Genomic DNA, 16,540 nt, shown 5'->3' with positions numbered 1-16,540 from the left:
CTTGTGTTCATTGAATTGCTGCGTTTGGTTAAACAAGTTTGATTTTATCATCTAAATTTATCAGACCTAACCTTTCGAATCAATTTGGCGCAAATTAAAAAATGTCAATGTGCGCAAATGAAAAAAAATATGCTTTTTCAAAATTGGCGTAATTGTCATACATACATTCACCGATCACATATTACTGGTTAGATTAAAAAATAATATATTATTTAGATTAAGAAGTACTTTAAGAAATTGATTGATTGTTGTTTGCCATCAGTACAGCCGCAAATATTTCAGACAAGTTCAGAGAGAAAACTAAATAATGAATAGGGAATGTTACTGTTCAAATAAATGTCATCGGTCATTCAGAGTGAAGTATAGATACGAAACTTTGGACTGTCGATTGAAAATAGTTTGTTTTGATAACAACCGCCGGTAGGTATAGACAAATACGGTTGATAGACGGTATATAGGAGCACTAAATTCTATGTTAACCACCGACAGTAGGTATAAAGAAATACTATTGAAAGACGGTATATAAAGGCACCCTATCCTATAAGTATTTGCTTTATCAATAAGAAAGTTATTAGTGTTATTTGTCTTCTAGAAATAGTAACAACGTATACTGTATGTACGGTAGAGTATGGTACAGTATGCTATTAGCTTTTTACAACAGACTTCAAGTAAATATTTTTTCGGAAGCACTCAAGTCCTCATTCGGAACTTGACAGCATCATGTTTATGAAGCGGCCATATTATCACTGATACTGCGGTTGGAACCCAAATAAAGCAGAGAGTCATACATTTGTTTATGGTAAAGCTATCCTATTCTGAGGATTGCAATTTATTATAATTATTATATAGATAATATAAAGGAGAATATGGTCAAAAGTTTTCGTCACCTAGACATCTACATCAACATTTGATCATTTCATATCGTATAGAAACACATTTTTTTCAAAAATATCTGGAATGACATGGTTGTATTTTAATAAATAAGGTGTTGAAAGACACATAATCGTGTAAAGAATTATTGTGTAATGCACTACCGTCTAGTCTACATGGTCTAGACCCCTCATTACGCGTTGGTGGGGGGGGGGGGGGGGGGGGGGACATGGAAATACCAGGCGTCCGCCCGTCAGGTCGTGTTCTGAGACTGAGGTCCTGTTAGTGCTCTCACAGTCAGGTCTGTACAATTGTAAGCACATTTGCTATAACTTATACTCTAGGTTAATATCAACAATATCCCTGACAAGTTCTAAAATGGTGGGCAATCAACTTTTTTAAAGAGTTATTCCCCTTGGAAATTTTAAATTTGTAGAAAATAGCCTTGCTAGCACTCTAACAGACCTGTTCTACAGCCATACAATTCTTCTCTGATTATTTTATAAAACTCATCATACTTTAAGTTAATATCTGCAAAATCTTGGACAAGGTCCATAAAGGTGTCAAATCATCTTTTCTCAAAGAGTTATGCCTCTTGGAAATATTAAATTTATGGAAAATGGCCTCGTTAGAGCTCTCACAATTACAATACTTGGCAGATTTTTACCAAACTTAAATTTTTATAGGATAGTATCAACATTATCTTGAACATGTTTTATAATGGTGGCCCATAACCTTTTTTTCAAAAGTTATGCCCCTTGGAAATATTAGATTTATGAAAAATTGCCTTGTTAGCTCTATGACAGGTACAATTCATGCCAGATTAGATAAATCTTATACTATAGGTTATAAACAACAATATGTCAGAATAGTTCTATAAGGCCCAAAATATATATATGTCTGTTTAAGGTTACATGCTTAAAAAAAAATAGGGTAGGTAGGTCGGTAATTTCATTTTATTTTATTTTTTTCATTTTATTTTTTGTGACACGACTTTGAGTGTGCGGTTTCATCTTGTTGTGGGCAAAGTTGATCATGGCTGAGTTTACCCATATTTTTAATGAATGGATTATTTTTTTTGTTTTTGATTTGAAAAAATGTAGGCAAAATGGTTATTTCATCACACCACTCGCAAATTTCTTTAAACAGCTATCATATTCATGATTATGAATATTAGGATGTATCAGGCAACATTATATTCACTTTTAACACAAGTTCAGTTTATTTTTCACTTTATGATGGAAATAAAATGGCTTAGGTTCAGCACTAGGTCGGGTAACCGTAAACAGACAAATATTTTTTGTTTGGCCTAATGGTGGCTGTTCCACTTTTTATGCCTCTGATGTAGCGCAGAGGCATTAAGTTTTATGTACACTATATCTGTCTGTACATCAGTCCGTCCTTATGTCCCATAGTTGGTTTCCATTCTCCAACTTAAGTTTGCCTCATCCAAATTTAATGAAATTAATACACAATGCTAATTACCACAAAACATAGATCAAGTTTGAATTTTATTGGCATCACTTAAACCCTCTTGCTGCCGGAGGTACACATATGTCCATACTGACTGTATCAGAGGGTCAATTATGTCCATATTTCAATTTATTCATTTCGCCTCAGTGCTGTATCTTTCAAATGAAAGACTAAATTTTAAACATGATTACATGTTTCATCAATGGATCCCAAATGTAACAGTCTTTATGGAAATGACATTATCGTAGAGTGGACATCTTACTTCATAGACATTGAGCTGTTGTATTTTCTGGCACATGAAATGCAGCCTTCAAAAACAATGTTTAATCCCTCAAGAGTTAAATGAGTTATGTTGGTTTAAAAATGGAAAAAATGCTAATTATTTTGTTTCTGTCCTGTAAATTAGCTTGGCTTTACCAAATAGTATGAAACTTATACCTAATACTCTAGTTTAAAAACACATATCATGTTTAAATTTTGGTTATTTCAGTTTAACTGTTCTAGAGTTATGCCCCTTTAAAATGAAAAAAAAGGCTGATTTTTTCATTTCAATTCTCTTACTTGTGTTTGTCTCATCCAAATGTTATAAAACTTGTACACAATGTTTAATATTACAAAATATAATCATTTTTATACGACCGCAAAATTTGAAAAATTTTTCGTCGTATATTGCTATCACGTTGGCGTCGTCGTCATCGTCCGAATACTTTTAGTTTTCGCACTCTAACTTTAGTAAAAGTGAATGGAAATCTATGAAATTTTAACACAAGGTTTATGACCACAAAAGGAAGGTTGGTATTGATTTTGGGAGTTTTGGTCCCAACATTTTAGGAATTAGGGGCCAAAAAGGGCCCAAATAAGCATTTCCTTGGTTTTCGCACTATAACTTTAGTTTAAGTTAATAGAAATCTATGAAATTTTGACACAAGGTTAATGACCACAAAAGAACGGTTGGGATTGATTTTGGGAGTTTTGGTTTCAACAGTTTAGGATTTAGGGGCCAAAAAAGGGCCCAAATAAGCATTATTCTTGGTTTTCGCACAATAACTTTAGTTTAAGTAAATAGAAATCAATGAAATTTAAACACAATGTTAATGACTACAAAAGGAAGGTTGGTATTGATTTTGGGAGTTTAGGTCCCAACAGTTTAGGAATTAGGGGCCAAAAAGGGACCCAAATAAGCATTTTTCTTGGTTTTCGCACCATAACGTTAGTATAAGTAAATAGAAATCTATGAAATTTAAACACAAGGTTTATGACCATAAAAGGAAGGTTGGTATTGATTTGGGAGTTTTGGTCCCAACAGAATAAGGGGCCCAAAGGGTCCAAAATTAAACTTTGTTTGATTTCATCAAAATTGAATAATTGGGGTTCTTTGATATGCGGAATCTAACTGTCATGACTGTGTATGTAGATTCTTAACTTTTGGTCCCGTTTTCTAATTGGTCTACATTAAGGTCCAAAGGGTCCAAAATTAAACTTAGTTTGATTTTGACAAAAAATGAATCAGTTAGGTTCTTTGATATGCTGAATCTAAAAATGTACTTAGATTCTTGATTATTGGCCCAGTTTTCAAGTTGGTCCAAATCGGGGTCCAAAATTAAACTTTGTTTGATTTCATCAAAAATTGAATAAATGGGGTTCTTTGATATACCAAATCTAACTGTGTATGTAGATTCTTCATTTTTGGTCCTGTTTTCAAATTGGTCTACACTAAAGTCCAAAGGGTCCAAAATTAAACTTAGTCTGATTTTAACAAAAATTGAAATCTTGGGGTTCTTTGATATGCTGAATCCAAAAATGTACTTAGATTTTTTATTATGGGCCCAGTTTTCAAGTTGGTCCAAATCAGGATCTAAAATTATTATATTAAGTATTGTGCAATAGCAAGTCTTTTCAATTGCACAGTATTGCGCAATGGCAAGAAATATCTAATTGCACAATATTGTGAAATAGCAAATTTTTTTTTAATTAGAGTTATCTTTCTTTGTCCAGAATAGTAAGCAAGAAATATCTAATTGCAAAATATTGTGCAATAGCAAGATTTTTTTTTAATTGGAGTTATCTTTCTTTGTCCAGAATCAACTTAAATCTTTGTTATATACAATATACAATGTATATTCACTTTTTACTACCAACTGATAAATTAAAATAATCTTTACCATTCAGTGATAACAAGCAGTTTTTTTACATCTTAATATTTTATGATGTATTTAAATGAGTAGTTATTGTTGCAAACTCCATTAGAAATTTTAATTGAGATTAGTTTTGGAATAAGGGAAAGGGGGATGTGATTAAAAAAATTGGGTTCAATTTTTCTCATTTGAAATTTCATAAATAAAAAAGAAAATTTCTTCAAACATTTTTTTGAGAGGATTAATATTCAACAGCATAGTGAATTGCTCTAAGAGAAAACAAAAATTTTAAGTTCATTAGAACACATTCATTCTGTGTCAGAAACCTATGCTGTGTCAACTATTTAATCACAATCCAAATTTAGAGCTGAATCCAGCTTGAATGTTGTGTCCATACTTGCCCCAACTGTTCAGGGTTCAACCTCTGCGGTCGTATAAAGCTACGCCCTGCGGAGCATCTGGTTGAATTTTGCTGGTGTCACCTTGCCTGTTCTAGAGTTAATTAAGCTCCTTTACAAATGGAAGAAATGCTAAAAAGAAATTTTCTGAAACTTTAACACAATGCTTATTACCATGAAATACATATTAGGTTTGAATTTTGGTGGTGTCACCTTGACCGTTCTAGATTTAAGCTCCTTTGGAAAAATTTCTGAATTTTTTGTTTCCATTCTCTTACTTTTAAAGTTTGCCTTAAACAAATTTTCTGAAACTTAAACACAATACTTTTTACCACAAAACTCAGATCAGGTACTAATTTGAACTTTCACTGTTCTTCAGTTATTTTTGTTTATAACTTTATATGATATGCAAGCATCATCCCATGGATACATTTCCCATTTATGTTAAAAAGTGTTATGTCTCTTGGAAGTATCAAATTTATGGAAAATGGCCTTGTTTGCCCTCTCACAGCAGACATGATTTATGCTACTATCAGTTCTGAATTCGGACACTTTAAAATTAGGAGATGTGCTGTGGTATGATTACAAACGAGACAATTCTCCAACACAGACTAAATGACAAAGAAGTTAACAACTATATATGCCATGTCAGTTAACTGCTAGTAGTCTGTTGTTATTTATGTATTATTGTCATTTTATTTATTTTCTTTGGTAACATGCATCTTCTGACATCAAACTCGGACTTTTAATGTGCATATTGTTATGCGTTTACTTTTCTTCATTGGCTAGAGGTATAGGGGAAGGGTTGAGATCTCAGAAACATGTTTAACCCCTCCACATGTTTGCGCCTGTCCTAAGACAGGAGCCTCTAGCCTTTGTTAGTCTTGTATGATATTTTCATTTTAGTTTCTTGTGTACACTTTGGAGGGTATGTTGTTAAGGGGCCAGCTGAAAGATGTCTCCGGGTGTGTGAATTTCTAGCTGCATTGAAGACCTGTTGGTGACCTTCTACTGTTGTCTGTTCTATGGTCGGGTTGTTGTCTCTTAGACACATTCCCCATTTCCATTCTAATTTTTATACATTGCCATAGCTTCCTGTACATGCTGTATGGCCTTCAACAATGAGTTAGACTTATACCGCATAGTAAGCTGTAATAAGGCTCTGAAATAAAGAATTTAAAAAGAAAACTAAAAGCAGTGATTAATGTACAAAAAAATAAATGAAAAAACAGATATAACAGACATTTATCTAGGTTTATTTGGTCTAATATTGTATAACAAATGTATATTTAAGATATGATATATTTGAAATCCTACATGTGGCTTCCCATTATTTTTGGTTCTCATGTGATTATAAAAGAACAAGGACGATTGTACCTGGGAATTTTGATGACATTGACATTAAGTTTCTAGGAAAAAAATAGTCTAGGGACATAAGTTGCTGACATCAGACTATGCTAGTAAATTCTGTAACCATGGACATTTTACACAATAAATTAACACAACCATGACTAGTCTACTAATATTTGTCTGTCTGGACACATTTAACAAGACTAATTTATCTTTTAAATATGAAAGACACTGTAATGAACATATATGTCATGTATAGATGCTAAATAATATTCAGTCAATTTCAGAGGAATTACTGTGGATTCATTTGTGTTTTTAGTGGGTTCCAATTTTCATGGATTAAGGAAAATTTGCATGTTTGTGGATGTTTAATTGCATGGTTTGGCCAATGTGTGCTTAGTGATGATACAATTCTATAGAAATTTGTTACTTGCTGAATGTTTGATTTTTGTTGTTTACCTGTACATACGAAATCAATGAAAATTAGTATCCAAAGAATAATAATGATTTTTTATTTATCAACAGTACATGCAGTATATTGAAACAAAGACATCAATTTTACAATAATCTTTTATTAGGTACCATGCATGATGCTACAGCTGTATTTAGATATGAATCACATTCATTGAAAAACTCATCTATACCTAACAACCATTACTTGGAAGAAGAAGATATGACCACCATAACCATTTGGCATTCGCTAGGATGTTGTCTGTTCTAGAGGATGTGTGGATAAAAAAGCCAGCATCATTAGGAAATGTGATATTGCACCTCTTAAAGAACATATTAAAGTATACAGTACATGTATAGCTTAACTAGAGATCCCATGCTTTTGTGTCTTCCACTACTATTGGAAAATTTTCAATGTGGGATAATATTTGATTAATTGAATTGCAAAACATTTTATTTCCTTTCTGGTTTATTAATGGTGGAAATTAATTAAACAGAATTGTATATTTTATTAGGAATGAACTCAATGAAAACTGTTTCTTGGTCTTTTTCATATTTCTCTTATAAATATCTGCAAATTTAAAAAACATAATATGTGATAGTTTACTGAAAGTTTTATCTCCTTAGATGCTATGACATGGAGAATTTCGTTATTATATTCTTCAACTTTGTACTTCATTTAGCCCTTTAAGGGAAAATGGTAGTATTACATTTTCCCAGAATTAGGTTGGCCTTTTGTATACCCAAGACAGGTGGAGGAAGTAAAATTAGAAGAGCTGTGATTGGATGTAAGGGTACAATTATTTTTTTTATTTATCTATGAATAACTACAGTGTGTAAATTTACCATATAAATTTTAAAACCTATTGAAATATTTTCTAGAGAATTATTCGAAAAGGCTTCCAAAATTTCATAAATTTGGTGCAAAATGACAGTGGGCATGGATAACATAAACAAGCTCCGTTGGAAATTGGTCATGATACTATTTGGCTTCAATTTTCAGAATACAGTAATAAAGTACTAACACCACACATAACTGTTTTATCCAGGTTTTTATTATAAAAACTGGTAAATTTAGAAAATGTTAGTAAATTTGTCGCCTATGGCAGAATAAATAGTACCGTTTTCCCTTAAAGTTTTTTATTTTGATCATCACTGATGAGTCCTATGTAGAGAAAATATGCACCTCTGGTGTACAAAAAAATATAAACGTGATAAACCAGCTTTTATTTCTCAAACTTGATTTGTGGTAAAATTAAGCCATTTCTAGCATGTCTTGCTAACGAAGTTTGCATTGATTTATTTTTGTGATTACAGATTTTCTATAAAAAAATATTTATTTCTACTAGGAAAGATCTATTTTTTTTTTTAAATATTCGCAACAATTAATATTCACTAGGTACTAACTATCTTTGATAGAATCATACATATTTAAAAAGTATTCAATCCAAAGACGGATAAACTACAAACAGTTGAATAAATCAAAGGCGCTAGAGGTCAACGTGGGTCACTTGCATAACCAGGTGAGCAGTCAGTCATCGAGGCAGAAATTTGATGTTATTCTACACTTAAAAGTTGCAAAAAATATTGCATGGTGCAAAAAATAGTTGGGTTACAACTTACAGTAATATTTATTAAATATATGTTTATTACAGAATTGGTAATAACAGTGAAATATTCCTAAAAAGAAATTTATAAGGAAGTAACGTGCAAACCAACAAAGTACCTGACATGGTGGTCCTTCAAGAGTTGAAGATGTGGTGTAAGTGAACCTTTTTTCAGGTATTTATCCTCAATATTATTATATAGATAAAGATATTCAAAACTGTAAAAGGCAAAAATGTTCAGCAAAGTACAATTTAGGATCCACAATTAGGTTTGATGACCAAAATTTTAAATTGACTTTTTCTGGAGAATTGCCTTTTAAAGACAATTTTTCACAATTTCAATTTGTTCATTTATTAAAAAAGAAGATGTGGTATGATTGCCAATAAGATTACTCTCCACAAGAGGCTTAATGACACAGAAGCTAACAACTATAGGTCACAGCACAGCCTTCAACAATGAGCAAAGCCTGGACCTCATAGTCCGCTATAAAAGGCCCAGAAATAACAAATGTAGAACAATTCAAACAAGAAAACTAACAGCCTAATTTATGTACAAAAAAATTAATAAAAAACAAATATATTTGTAACGCTTAAACAAACCACAACCAATTAATTACAGGCTCATGACTCATGACTTGGGACAGGCACATACATACAGAATTTGGAGGGGTTAAACATGTTGGCGGGATTCCAACTCTCCCCCAAACCTAACAGTACAAAATACTAATAGAACGAACTATATAGAAATCAGTTAAAAAAGACTAAAAGCATCAGATGGATACAAATAAAAACAGAGTGGATCAATGTGGCCGAGTACTTGTATATTCCAACAACAAAATTAAGATTCTGATCTGAGAGTACTCACAGTTACTGCGACTAATTTGCTTAGTTTTAAAAATCTTCTCCTTTGAACTTGCTGAATTAATTTCAGCCAAACTTCAACGAAATGAGTTTCAGAGTGTCTAGTATACATTTTGTATTTCATTTCCTTGTATGTCAAATAACTTATCCACAATGGCTAAAATGGAACATAATGGTTAAATGTATTTTTTTGCAGTACAATGTAGGTACAAATTGTGACTGCAGCAGACTGAATTTAGTTTCTAACTTTTCTCCAAAAATTATAGATGTACTGAATACTTAAATCTGACAGAAATTTTTTTTTAATAGATTATGTAAATGTTATTATATTTTTCAGTATCTGAAATTATGGGTTTATGAATTTGAACAGCTTTTAATATACCAGCAGTTCCAACAGCATGGTTCCTGCAATCCAAAAAAAGAGGTATTCCTCTAATAGGTTTTCTAGGAAATTCATAAGATTTTTTGTTTAATGGTGTCGTTGCACTTGCTTTACTTTTCTTCCAGCATCTAAAAGAAGGAATTTCCTTTTTCATTAATTTACATTTATCTTGAAGAGTACATTGTATAAATCTCACATCTCTATATTTTCATAATCAAAATTTTTTTGGTGGAACTTTGTATCAAAAACATCTGTTAGGTTTTGGTCTTAAATCTAATTATTGCATACTTCCTACTTAAATGAAGGGCCCAGAATAAAACCCAAAGATCTTATCTTATTTTGTTGTTGTCTTGTATAGTGGCGCAGCAAAGCATAATGATCTATTTTATAACTTGCCTGTTGATGAAAAGTTTATATTTTTATTCAGAACTGAAGAACTACATGAGGAAGTTGCTAAAACCTGCTTTAATATTTTATGTATGAGAACAAATTTCTTATTTGTATATAGCTAAATCTTAAATATATATAGTTTTAGAATTATGTAAAATATTGTTTACCGGTAATTAATTGTTTGATATTATCTCATAATTCATAATAGAATGGCACTTGTTTGTGTTTTATTAATTAAGCTAAATGTTATTTTACTGTTTTAGTTTTAATATATGAGAAACTTTAAAAAGAAAAAACAAGATCACAAAAATATTCACCAATTTTATTGAAAAATATGATAATGGCTATTTAGATGGAAGCCTTGGTTGTATATATTGATGTTGGGATGTTTTAAGCGTTTTCTAGGCGCATAATTGAATTCAGTCAATTCATGGCAATTGATTACTTAATTAACAAACAAAAAAATTACATTTTCTTTCAGTATGTTATCAGTTAGCTTTAATATAAATTATGGCAACTATATTCATTGAACTATTAATCATGTTAATTCAGTAGTTAGTTTTGTTTATAATCAGATGTACATGAGTAGAGAAAGTGTTTAGATTCTGATTTCTGTGCTTTCAGATAGGTACAAACCAGCTGGTATAGGCCAAAAGAACAAAGTACAGAACAGCGTTGTAACCACAGATGGGATTCATTTAATTGTTTACTTAGTCCTTTAATTAATTGATAAATTAGATGTTTAATTCTAATATATAATAGTTCATGCAAATAAGAATGCTCTCCCAAAAAACTTGGTGTGTCGTAGTTGGTTATGGAAATACAAATTGTCTTTGAATAGTTAGTCCCTTCCTGTCCAAATCTATTTTATTGGGTCAATCAGCTCGACAGATATTATTGTCAACTTTTTTTAACTAGTTTATTGTGAATTCTATTTTCTCACATTAATTAAGTTTGTTTTAAACTAGTTCATTGCATTAAAAGTTAATGTATTGTATTTTAATACGTATATTGGAATTACGTTGTCGTTGTCCTATTAAGAGTGAAAACATTTGGTTTTTCCACAATTACTTTAGTATATAAAGTAAACAGAAATTTATGAAAATTAAACACAATGTTTATGAGACAAAAAAAGGATGGTTGGGATTGATTTTAGGAGTTTTGGACCTAACAATTAGGAATAAGGGGCCAAAAAGGGCCAATTAAGCATTTTTCTTGGTTTTTCGCACAATAACTTTAGTATAAGTAAATAGAAATCTATGAAACTTGAACAAAAGTTTAGGACCACAAAAGGAAGGTTAAGATTGATTTTGAAAACTTTGGTCCCAATAGTTTAGGAATTAGGGGCCAAAAGGGTCATTAACATAACTTAGTTTGATTTTAACAAAAAATGAATTCTTTAGGTTCTTTGATATGCTGAATTTAATTTTGTATTTAGATTTTTATTTTTTTTATCCTGTTTTCAAATTGGTCTACATTAAGGTCCAAAGGGTCTAAAATTAAATTTGATATTTGGGCTCTGTTATCAAATTGGTTCACATAGAAGTCTATAGGGTCCAAATTTGAACTTTATTTGGTTTCATCAAAAATTGAATTCTTGTGGTTCTTTGATAAGCTGAATCTAACCATGTATTTAGATTTTGGACCATAAAAAGTAAATGTCCAATTCAAAATTTTTAAGTTCTTATTAAACCACATTCATTCTGTGTCAACTATTTAATCACATTCCAAATTCAGAGTTGTATTTAATAGGCTTGATTGTTGTGTCCATACTTGCCCCAACTTTTCAGGGTTCGGTCTCTGCGGTTGCATAAATCTGCACCCTGCAGAGCATTTTTTATTATTTACGAGTTTGTCATGTTAATTTTTATCTCTAAGAGATAAAAATTTACACTTAAGAGATAAACATTTACAGTAAAATAGATAAAGACTGAGTCTTTATCTATTTTATTGTAAATTTTTAATTATTTATTAAAAACTTAAATCATATTTATGATATTAAAGTCCTAAAAACTATACTTATTGAATAATGCCTTATTTCACTTTCAATTAAACAGCTCCCTTGAAAAGTTTATCTGTTACTGTAAGTTTAAATAGAGTCCCCCATGAAATGATGTCCCATGGACAAAATTTCACAGATATTACCTATGAAATTTGGTCCAGGACATAATTTTATTATAAAATATTGTCCACTTCTATGTAAAAGTGTCCCTTTCTATTGTGACCTTCATTAGACATTTTTTCATAGTGAAATCATGTCCATATTGTATAAAAGTCTTGTCTAATACCAAAAAAAAAATTATTTAACAAAAAAATTTAAGACAAAATTGACATTTGTTTTTGTAAAAATATACAATAGGACTGGAATCTATGAATTGTTTTAATATCTTTGAATTGTCCTTTTTAACAAGACCAATAATGTCAGGAATAATATTCATAAATGCCTGATTGCCGTTTCTTCTTGCGCATACGTTTCAGTCTTGGAGGCGTCACCACTTGTTTCAATTTGTCCTTATGAATTACAAGTTTTAATGTTTTATCTTGTGTTTTTTTGTCAACATGTATATAATACATTTCATTGTTTTTAATTTGAAACTGCTTTGCCTTCCTTCTAAATGATCTTCTTTAATTATTATTAAACTCTGGAGGGTATTGACCATCACACACATAATTATACAGCTGTTTATATTCATCACTTTCCATTTGTTCACATCAGTGTTGTCTTAATTTAAATTTCAATTATGATTTAACTAATTGATTAAAACATTTCAAGGATTTCTAAATTATTTCCCTTCTTTAGGGACAGAAAAAAATAGCTACACTATGAAATATTGTCCTTTGTGACATATTTTTATAAAGCATCCATGAAATTATGTCCAAGTACTAGGGACAATTTTTCACTAAGGGAGACACTATATTATAGTTTACAAATGTGATATTCTGTCCCATGAACAAAATTTCACAGATGAACTGTGAAATAATGTTCTAGAGGACACAATTTCATGGGACACCTTTTTGGCTTACATTACCACATAAAAAAAAAAATTGAAATATTTAGTATAAAAAAAAAAATTGTTGGTTATGTCAATCAGTACTTATTAGTATCAGTTTTTATGCATAGGTGAAGAATTTTGAAATGAGAATTTATATATTTGTTTTATATGCCTATTTATGGAAGGTATTGTGGTAATTTTGCATAGGTACTATGTCTGTACCAAAAATCTGTAGTACTGGAAATATACTTCAGTACTATTTTGTTGCTCTAAAATTATTGTAATATTTAGCAACCTGTATTTTACAGTACTTGATTTGTACTTGAAAATTTGATAGTTATTTTATTTTACTATATGACTTTAAATTATTTGTTTTCTCATTGGTAAAATCATAGGAAACACTCTTTGATAAAACATATTCACTGTGAAAAAAAGATGTATTAACTGTAATCAAGAAACAATCATTGTATATTATCTATGTGTTTGTGTGCCACTGCAAAGTATTTGTATGGTTATTAATCAAGTCAAATATAGAGTTATCTCCCATATGAAAAACAGTTTTTCCATAATCACATAGAAAAATCAAAGTATTGATTGGAGTCAAAGTGAAAATGTATTAGAGCAAAGACTCAGAGTTTACATGCAAACAATGTTCCCTGAATGAAAACAGGTCAACTAGATCCTTAAGGAGGCTAGAGGGTACCAAAATGATAGCAAAATTTTAAACATTTCTTTTTTTCATTACAAATTTTAATTATTTCACTATAAGTTGTTTCTTTATGTTATTGTACAAAAATCAACCAATAAAACTGATTAGTTTTGGCCCCAGATGACTATATGTTTATTTCATTGAAAAAGCTCCAAATTATCTCCCTTGTTATTTTTTTCAAATAAGCTGTACTTTAACAAAACAATGAACTAAACAACTGTAAAATTTAAGCAATGTCTGTAATATTTTATTTTGATATTACTCTTTTTCTCTCCTATTATAATAGTTCAACAGAAAAAAGTATCTGAACAAAAAAGCAAGTTTCGTTCAAGGCAGATTGTGAGCTTAAATGAATGGTAACCCAATTTTTATACGCCAGTCTTTTAGACAGGACGTATTATGGTATACCGTTGTCCGTCTGTCCGTCCGTCATCCACACATCGGACAATAACTCAAAAACACTTTCACCAATTTCCATGAAACTTAAATGAATTGTTTATATTTATTGATGTAAGCTCCCTTTCAATTTTTATAAATTTCAGATTTTAAGTTTTGGATTTATGGGGCTTTATTCATAAAAAAAGGGGGAATTTTAAAGAGCAATGGGCGTATCATGCGCTAAAGTGCAGCCCTTTATTTAATTTTAATTTTCTATTAAGTAAATGATAAAGTTCATTTATAGAAGAAAAAAAGCGAAATCTTATATTTAAAAGTTATACCTGTGAGCCCACTTCAAAAGGATGTTCAATATTACTGTAGATGGAATTGCTGCAGGCCTGTGTTTTTGTGTATTTAGCTCTTTTGATTATTCATTGTACTGGTTTACATATTGTCTGTCATTTTTATTGTCATAATTCATGATACCTAGTTTCACATTAAAGCTATCAAAACAATTTCTATATTTTATCGTATAAGAATTCAAAACACAGTCGGGCTAAATTTAGCATCAAACTTGAAAGTTCTTATTTGCCTAATTTGGTATATATCAATATCTATTTTATTGAGTAGAGCTAACAATATCTGATCATTCTATCAGCTTTTCTCTCCCAGTATTTCAATATTCAGTTAGTTTTTCCATTATTTTACATATTTCTTCTTTAATGCTAAGATCATGATACAGATAAATGACATGATCAAATGATCAATATATTTATATGCATTGTTATATAGATTCATGAATGTTAATTATTTAAATCATCATACTAATATTGCATTCTATTGTTTATTGTATTATGCATTATATGCACTTGCAATAAAGACAGTTTAAATTTCTAATTGTTTGTATTTTCCAGTCAACCAGCCATAGGTTATCTGTATTCAAATACACATCAGTCAGACATTATTGGTCACACACACCATTATTCAAAGTTGCAAGTCAAGCATTCAACCATCATTCCCCCAACCCAACAAACACTCTATTGTATCAACACATTCAATAAAAAAATATGTATTATTTGATGTTCCAATACATTTCCATGTGTCAAAAATTATTGGTGGCCAAGGTTTCTTGGTCAAACTGATAGATTTTTGTGTTTTGGTTTGGTTTTCAAATACTATAAATAGCAATATGTAAGCTATAGAAAAGAAGATTTGGTATGATTGCCAATGAGACAACTCTCCATAAAAGACCAAATGACACAGAAATTAAAATCAATTGGTCAACATATGGCCTTCAACAATGAACAAAGCCCATACCGCATAGTCCACTGTAAAAGGTCCTGAAATGATAAATGTAAAACAATTCAGACAGTAAGTTGATGGGCGAGACGTTTCAGCATGGGCACTCTTGTTTAGTTTGTTTTTAGCTTGGAACATTGCCAAAGATGTCGAGTTATGGATATTCGGTAGAAACTACAGGAAACCCTGTGTAAAAAGAGGGGGCAGTTATATACCACTACATGGCTGAGGCATATAAAAGACAGAACTGTATACAGACAAATTTGACAGAAACAAGAGGCTCTCAAGAGCCTGAATCGCTCACCTGAATTTTTTTGGTTTAATCTCTCATCAATGATTATTTTGGCTTTTCAATTTATTTAAATGTTCTTTGAATCGTCCTAATTTCTTCAAAAGCAAAAAAAAATCATTTTCTCCTATGTTCTATTTTAGCCATAGGAGCTATGTTTCTTGACATACAAGGAAATGAAATATAAAATTTATACTAGATACTCTGAAACTCTGAAACTCATTTAGCCTAAGTTTGGCTGAAATTGATACAGCAGTTTCATAAGAGAAGATTTTTTAAAGTAAGTCAACATGATGAACAAATTGTGAAAAAAGTCTTTAAAGGGCAATAACTCCTAAAGAGGTCAATTGACAATTTTGGTCAAATTGACTTATTTGTAGATCTTACTTTGCTGATCATATTTGCTGTTAACAGTTTATCTTTATCTATAATAATATTCAAGATAATGACCAAAAACTGCAAAATTTCCTTAAAATTACCAATTAAGTGGCAGCAACCCAACAATTGGATGTTTGATTCATCTGAAAATTTCAGGGCTGATAGATATTGACCTAATGAACATTTTTACTCCATGTCAGATTTGCTCTTAATGCTTTCGTTTTTGAGATATAAGCCAAAAACTGCATTTGACCCCTATGTTCTATTTTAAGTAACGGCGGCCATGTTTTTTGACGGATCAAAAATCAAAGCACACACTTTGTGCAGGATAATCTAAGGAACAACCATGCTAAGTTTTAACCAAATCCATTCAGTAGTTTCAGAGGAGAAGATTTTTTAAAGTTAGCAAATATGATGAACAAATTGTGAAAAATTGTCATTAAAGGACAATAACCCCTTAAGGGGTCAATTGACAATTTTGGTCATATTAACTTATTTGTAGATCTTACTTTGCTGATCTTTTTTGCTGTTTACAGTTTATCTTTATCTATAATAATATTCAAGATAATGACCAAAAA

General features: G+C 30.7%; 1 long non-coding RNA gene across 1 annotated transcript; it reads left to right on the top strand.

The window, feature by feature from the left end:
* Positions 1 to 534: 534 nt before the first annotated feature.
* Positions 535 to 14,893, top strand: LOC139513094 (uncharacterized). Its single transcript, XR_011662388.1, has 5 exons — positions 535 to 799; positions 6,805 to 7,017; positions 8,332 to 8,458; positions 9,482 to 9,568; positions 10,541 to 14,893. It is a non-coding gene; the product is annotated as an uncharacterized lncRNA (long non-coding RNA).
* The last annotated feature ends 1,647 nt before the right edge of the window (positions 14,894 to 16,540 follow it).

This window comes from Mytilus edulis, chromosome 2, assembly GCF_963676685.1.
Source record: "Mytilus edulis chromosome 2, xbMytEdul2.2, whole genome shotgun sequence".
Taxonomy (NCBI): domain Eukaryota; kingdom Metazoa; phylum Mollusca; class Bivalvia; order Mytilida; family Mytilidae; genus Mytilus; species Mytilus edulis.
Note: the sequence above shows the minus strand (reverse complement) of the source record. Positions and strands in the feature narration are given on the sequence as shown.